This window comes from Canis lupus, chromosome 8 (genome assembly GCF_048164855.1).
Source record: "Canis lupus baileyi chromosome 8, mCanLup2.hap1, whole genome shotgun sequence".
NCBI lineage: Eukaryota > Metazoa > Chordata > Mammalia > Carnivora > Canidae > Canis > Canis lupus.
In genome coordinates this window covers 70,697,257-70,703,290 of record NC_132845.1, presented here as the reverse complement: position 1 = coordinate 70,703,290, position 6,034 = coordinate 70,697,257, and the positions used below count along the sequence as shown (strand labels likewise).

The 6,034-nt window shown below is 46.0% G+C and overlaps 1 protein-coding gene across 4 annotated transcripts in view; it reads right to left on the bottom strand.

The window, feature by feature from the left end:
• HIP1 (huntingtin interacting protein 1) overlaps window positions 1-6,034 on the bottom strand; it is a 158,037-nt gene that overhangs the window by 114,702 nt on the left and 37,301 nt on the right. The window lies entirely within an intron of this gene.

The window sequence follows — 6,034 nt, the reverse complement described above, 5'->3', positions numbered from 1 at the left end:
ATATAATGTAGCAACTCTGGAAGCCAGCTTTCACCCCTTCATAGGGTTTGTCATTGTTGCTGCTTAATGTGGTGGGTGGTTGTTTGGTGACCTTCCTGAACTAATTCTGCAAAGTCTGTATTCTAAGTCATGTGTGATCACTGAAGCCTTTGCTCAGTTAACTTACCGGTCAGCTAATGATTAGACAGAGATTTCCTTAACCTCCTAGAACCAATAAATCTCCCCCTTTCACTGTGGGGTTCTGTTTGCATGTTGGGGCATGCCTTCAACACAGTGTATACCTTGGTCCACCTTTCACATCCTGCTTGTGCATAACTTCAATGTCAGTTAGAGGTGAGAGATTATTGCCTTCTCAAGTCTTTTCTGAACATGCACATGATGTTTGGCCAACAAATGTACATGTATTACAGAAACATCTGAGCTTTTAAAAGCTCCCATAAATAAATAAATAAATAAATAAATAAATAAATAAATAAATAAATGAATGGCTCAATGGACACCTTACTCCTTAGCCTTTCCTTTTAAGCTCTATATTAGTCTATTGTCCACCCCAACTGTTATCCATTGCCTCATGCAGCTATGATGTTAAAATATTCAACAAACATCACTGGGGAGAGGTTTTAAGCACTGGGGATGATTTAATTAAGGTCAAAAAAGGACAAACCTTCCCAGTAAGGTCTTGAAGGGAACCACTAGGTAAGTTAGATGATGACTATTCTACCTGATCTGGCTACTACCTAGCTCTCCAACCTCACCTCCCACCTCCCACCCCAAGGTAGCTGACATTCTTGGCGTTTCTTGAACAAGACTGTTCCTGCCCCAGGGCCTTTGCACATACTATTTTCCTCTGCCTGAAAAGCTCTTTCCTATGATCTCTGCTTGGCTGGCTTCATCACTTCATTACGATCTGCGATTAAACAGTACTTCATCAAACAGGTTTTCCGACCACCCTCTCTAATAAAACCTCCTTCTCACCCAACTCCTAGCACCAACACTAGCTATTTCTCTTTTTGTTTTTTCCTGGTAGTACTTATCACAATCTACCATGATATCATATACATACTTGCTATTGCCTGATTTCCCTGTTGGAACCTAAGTTCTGTGAAGATGAACTCTAACTAAATTGTATCCCTAGCTCCTAAGACAGTGCCTGGATCTGCCAAAAATGCTTAAAAATGAAGCAGTCTTCTAAGATGGATCCATATTTGTCACCTTAACTAAGGTGGACTATGCTTCCCAGAATTCCCTTCCTGTGTAGTTCCAAATTATCATGGGGTACTTTGCCCAAGATTTGGAAGGCAACCATGAAGGAGCAGCCATGTTCCTCTACACTCAGGAAGTTCGTGCAAGCACCAGGCACCGTTGTAGAGATATACACTATCACTTGTCTGCTGGGTCAACTGGTTGAGATGGAGCAGCAGCCAGGCCTGCTGCTCCCCAAGCTCTAGCTTCACCAACTCCTGGGCCAGGTGCATACAAAGAACACCCATACTCTGCAGATTTTCATTATCAAAGTTGGAAGAAATGTCAGTGAGAAACCAACACAGTTCCAATCCATCCTTGTGGGTTCTAGTTCAATCTCTACGGTTCCAGCTTTTTCTTGTTCCCCTAACCCCACATCACCTGCCTCTTTCCTTCCCAACTGCCTCCCTATGGACTTCAAGATCTAGCACCAGATACAGAGAAAACTTCACATAGACAGGGTAATGAATTCTCACAACTATGCAAAGTCAAATCTTTATAACAGACCTCTTATAATCCAAGTGGTTCTGCTTCTCTGATTGAACCCAGCTGATACACTCCTGCCCCTGGTGTCCCGTAACGTCAATTGTTAATCTGTTTATCTTCAACTGCTTTTATTTTTTATTTTTAAAAAGATTTTATTTATTTGTTTGTTTGAGAGAGAGAGACCAAAAGCAGGGGGCAAGGGGCAGGGGGGAGGGGCAGAGGGAGAGGGAGAAGTAGACTTCCCACTGAGCAGGAAGCCTGATGCAGGGTTCAATCCCAGGCCACCGAGATCATGATCTGAGCTGATGGCAGGCGCTTAACTCACTGAGCCACCTAAGCACCCCCATCTGCTCTTAAACAAAGTTCCCCAACTTAGAAAAAAAACTCTTGTCAACCTGACACACTCCTTCAACTATAGCCCACTTTTCCCTTCCCAAGTCAAACTCTTGAAAGCCCAGCCTTCACTGACAGTCTTCAATTTATGAATTCCTCTAGCTCTTGCTAGATCCACAATACGCTCCATTTGCAAAATCCAAAGAACACTTTTCCAGTTCCCACCTAACGAAAGCTTGTATTTTGTAGTTGTGTTTTCCGTGGCTTGGCACTTTGAACTCCATGCCACGCTCCACCTTTGGCCTCCGTGGCACCAAGTTTTCCTGGTTTCCCTCCATTCTTCATTTTCCTTTCCCTGGCTGGCTTCTTTCTTTTCCACCTGTGTGTTAAATGTTGGGGTCTTCCAGACAGACATCTCCCCTTGCCCTTCTGCACTCTCCTTCATTGTTTCCTCAACCTCCATGCCTCCAATTACCACCCAGATGCCAACATAACTTCCATCTCTCCAGCCTCCAGATCTGCTTAGCTATGTCCACAGTGACCTCAGATTCAACATGTCCTAAATCCATCCCTGATCATCCCTGCAATCTGATGACTCCATCATGCTTCCAGTCGTGGCCAAAGCCAGAATCCTATTAACCCTTGGCTGCGTCTTCTCACATCTCTCCAATGACCAGGTGCTGGCAACTCGGTCTCTTAAATGTCCCCATCCACTCACTTCTCTCCATCCCTATGGTCACCACACTCATCCTCCTGATGCCTTGCCCCTGTCCCCATCATCTCATTCTTCACAACGAGGCCTCCCTTTCACCTGTCCTGCTGCCTCATTTAAATAACTTTCGGGATTGCAACAGTATACCAGAAGGATCTTTATAAAGTGCAGGTGCAATCATGATACTTCTCTGCCTCCAACCCTTTGAAGGTTATCCATTGTCCTTAGGATAAAATATAACACTCTCAGGACCTTGCACATCTGCTCTGTCTCCTCAGCCCTACTCTTCTAAGCCCTCTGTCTCTTCCTTGTCCACTCTGCAGGCACTCCACAGCATTCCTGGAATGAAAGCATTTATCCACCTTCTGGCTTTTGCATCCTCTGCCTGGAATGATCTTCTTGACCTCTTTTTTTCCAGCTAATTCCTGCTCTTCCTTCAAATGCTGGCTCGAACCTCCTTGCTTGCTATCCCCAGATTAGAGTACAGCACCTGCTCTTCTTGATGCCATATCACACCTGTCATGATATATTAAACATCTGTCCACTAGCAGATGCATGAAGATGGCATGTGGTCCTGTCTCATCCGCCCACCATATATACTACTAGGGCTGGCACCATGGCAATGCTTGCTCATGGCAAGTGATTAACAAGTGCTGGTCAAATTAGTAAATTCAAAAGGTTTGAAAACTATCTAGACCAATATTCTCATTTTACAGACAGAAAGGGAAAAAAGAAAAAAAAATCAAAGGTAGCCCACAAGGAATTTCTATTTCTATTTCCCAGGAGGTAAGAGTTTTTAGTTGTTTATGCAGGCCTCTTGACCTTGGAAAGCTTAAGGGGGGGCTGATAGATGGGAGATATGGCTATGTAGATATTCTCTCTCTCTCTCTCTCTCTCCCTTTCCCTCTCCCTCTCTCCTAAGGACACAAAGGAGCAAACTATTCTGACTATGTCCTCACCTCCTCCTTGCTAAATGGGTCCCCAGCCTGCTGCCTTAGAGGGATTTTCCTGCTAATCCATTCCTGCTCTGCTGGTCACGCAAGGGCATGGTAGATGGGATGGGGTGTTCTAATTCGAGGACTTTGGGAGTGAGGCTGAAGGATTTCAATTAGCTCCAAGAGACAAACATCAGTCTTCATTACTCATTTGAGATTTATGAAGTGGGGCAGCATGGCAAGGGTCCAAGCTGTGTCAAGTGGGGCCACTATCTGGGCCCAACTGTCCTTCCTAGCTTCATTTCCCTTCATATCCCATCCCATATCCCCAAACTCCCGCTGCTCTCCCAAAATTCAACTTTCTTTCATGCCTCTGGGGTTTTCTGTATGATGTTTTCTTCACTATTTTTCTCTTCTGCCCTCGGCTGTAAAACTTCTTCAAGGCAGAGCTCATGGGTTACCTCCTCTGTAAGCTTATCCTCTCCACATAGAAAGAGTCCTGTACTTCCCTCCGAGCACCACTAGAGCATTACTTCATACCTCAGCTAGTACACTCACTCTAGCTGGTGATGGCTCTGTCTTCTCCACAAAATCGCAGGCAAAGCGGGGGTCTTCCTGCACCCTGGACCCACCCTGGTGCCTGCCCACACTACTGGGTGCCCCACTGTGTCACAATCCTGTGAGGTACTGTCTGCAAATGCACCAGGGTTTCCTTCCTTCAGGCAGGGCAGGAGCTTGCAGAACTTTCTGTAACCAGAAAGTGAGATCTGCCCTACCACCACACAAACCAAAGGTCCTCAGCCTCAGCATGACATGAGTCGGCCAAACATGAGGGACCCCAGGGAGTCTAGGCTCCAGAGGGGAGCCCACTGTGATGTATGTGCAGGAGTGGGGGCAGAGGAGCTCTCAGCAGAGACCCTAGAGGAGTGAGTCACTGGAAGGCAGCCAAGTGTGGCCAGATGAGAGGGAGCTGGGTTAAGGAGAGATCTGCTTGGCCACTCCTCTGGATGAGGACACCCATGATACAAAGCTCCACCTGTCAGGCCCTCCACGCAGTTCCTCCGCCTGATGCTCCCAGGCCTGGCCCCATGCCCGCCACCAGCAGCTGCTTCCTTCCCTCCCTTCATGGGCAGCCTTTGGTCCTCTCCCAGGGACAGCTGTATCACACCACGGGTGGGAGGTGGTGCATCATGGGCCTCCCAGCTCTGGCTTCTAATTGCAACCTTCGAATCACTGGAGCCTCCTCAGGAGCCAGCAGCAGAGAGTAGCTCCATGGCATCTGGGTGTCCCCAATTTGAGTGACAAGAAAAAGTGTTTCCAGGTGATCAAGAGCTCTCTTTGAGGCCCCTTTCATTTTCCAAGGTCCCCTGGCTCAGCTCTACACTGTGGCCATGCCCAGGACCCCTGTCCTCCCTCTGCAGAGCCTCCTGGACAGCCTGCAGGCAACTCAGACAGCAAGACAATAAAGCAAACAACCATAGTGAATGCCTAAAGAGAGACACAGAGCATAATTTTATTTTTTAATTTTTAATTTTATTTTTTATAAAAGCAATATCAACTCAGAAAATTATCTACACATGTATATACACATATATGTATAAACAGATATGTATGTATATACATATATACACACACACACACACACACACACACACACACACACGAATGTCTAAACAAAGAAATGTTTGGCTGGCCCTGGCACAGGGCGGTAGTCAATCTCCTTGGAATACGTTCAGTAACTGTGGTCTGTTTCCATGAGGAGCCCATGCCACAAACCATGAGAATAGAGTGAGGACTGGTGACAAAATGAGTGCTCAGGTATCCTAGGCCTGGTACAGAGATGTCAAGTGTTTGGGTTGAGACAGGTGCACCAACTGTGGCATCAGGCCACCAGAAAATAGCATTATCCTTTGCTATGCATGTACGGAAGATGGTTTGGAGCCCTGATGGGCATTACATTTTATTTGACCTTAAATGTAAAGTCCCTGGGGTGAGGGGCTCCTTAAGCTTTGTGTCTTCGGTCTCTCATGAAAAACAGATGCCTGTAAGTGCTTGAGAATAAGTTTTGTACATTTGGCATTTCCCAGCATACCCAGAAAAGAGTACGCTGCACCAGCCCTAATGAAGGCAAAAGGCTTTACTGACCTAATCCAATGGGGACAAGGAGGGCCCAGCAGAAGGCATGGCCTCCACTTTCTGATCATCCCTGTCACCCAAGTGATGAGGTTCTTGGAAAACTATCTGAGCTGAGACAGGATGGATAATTGTGCAGGAGCTAAGGAGATGGTATATATATATATATATATATATATATATATATATATAT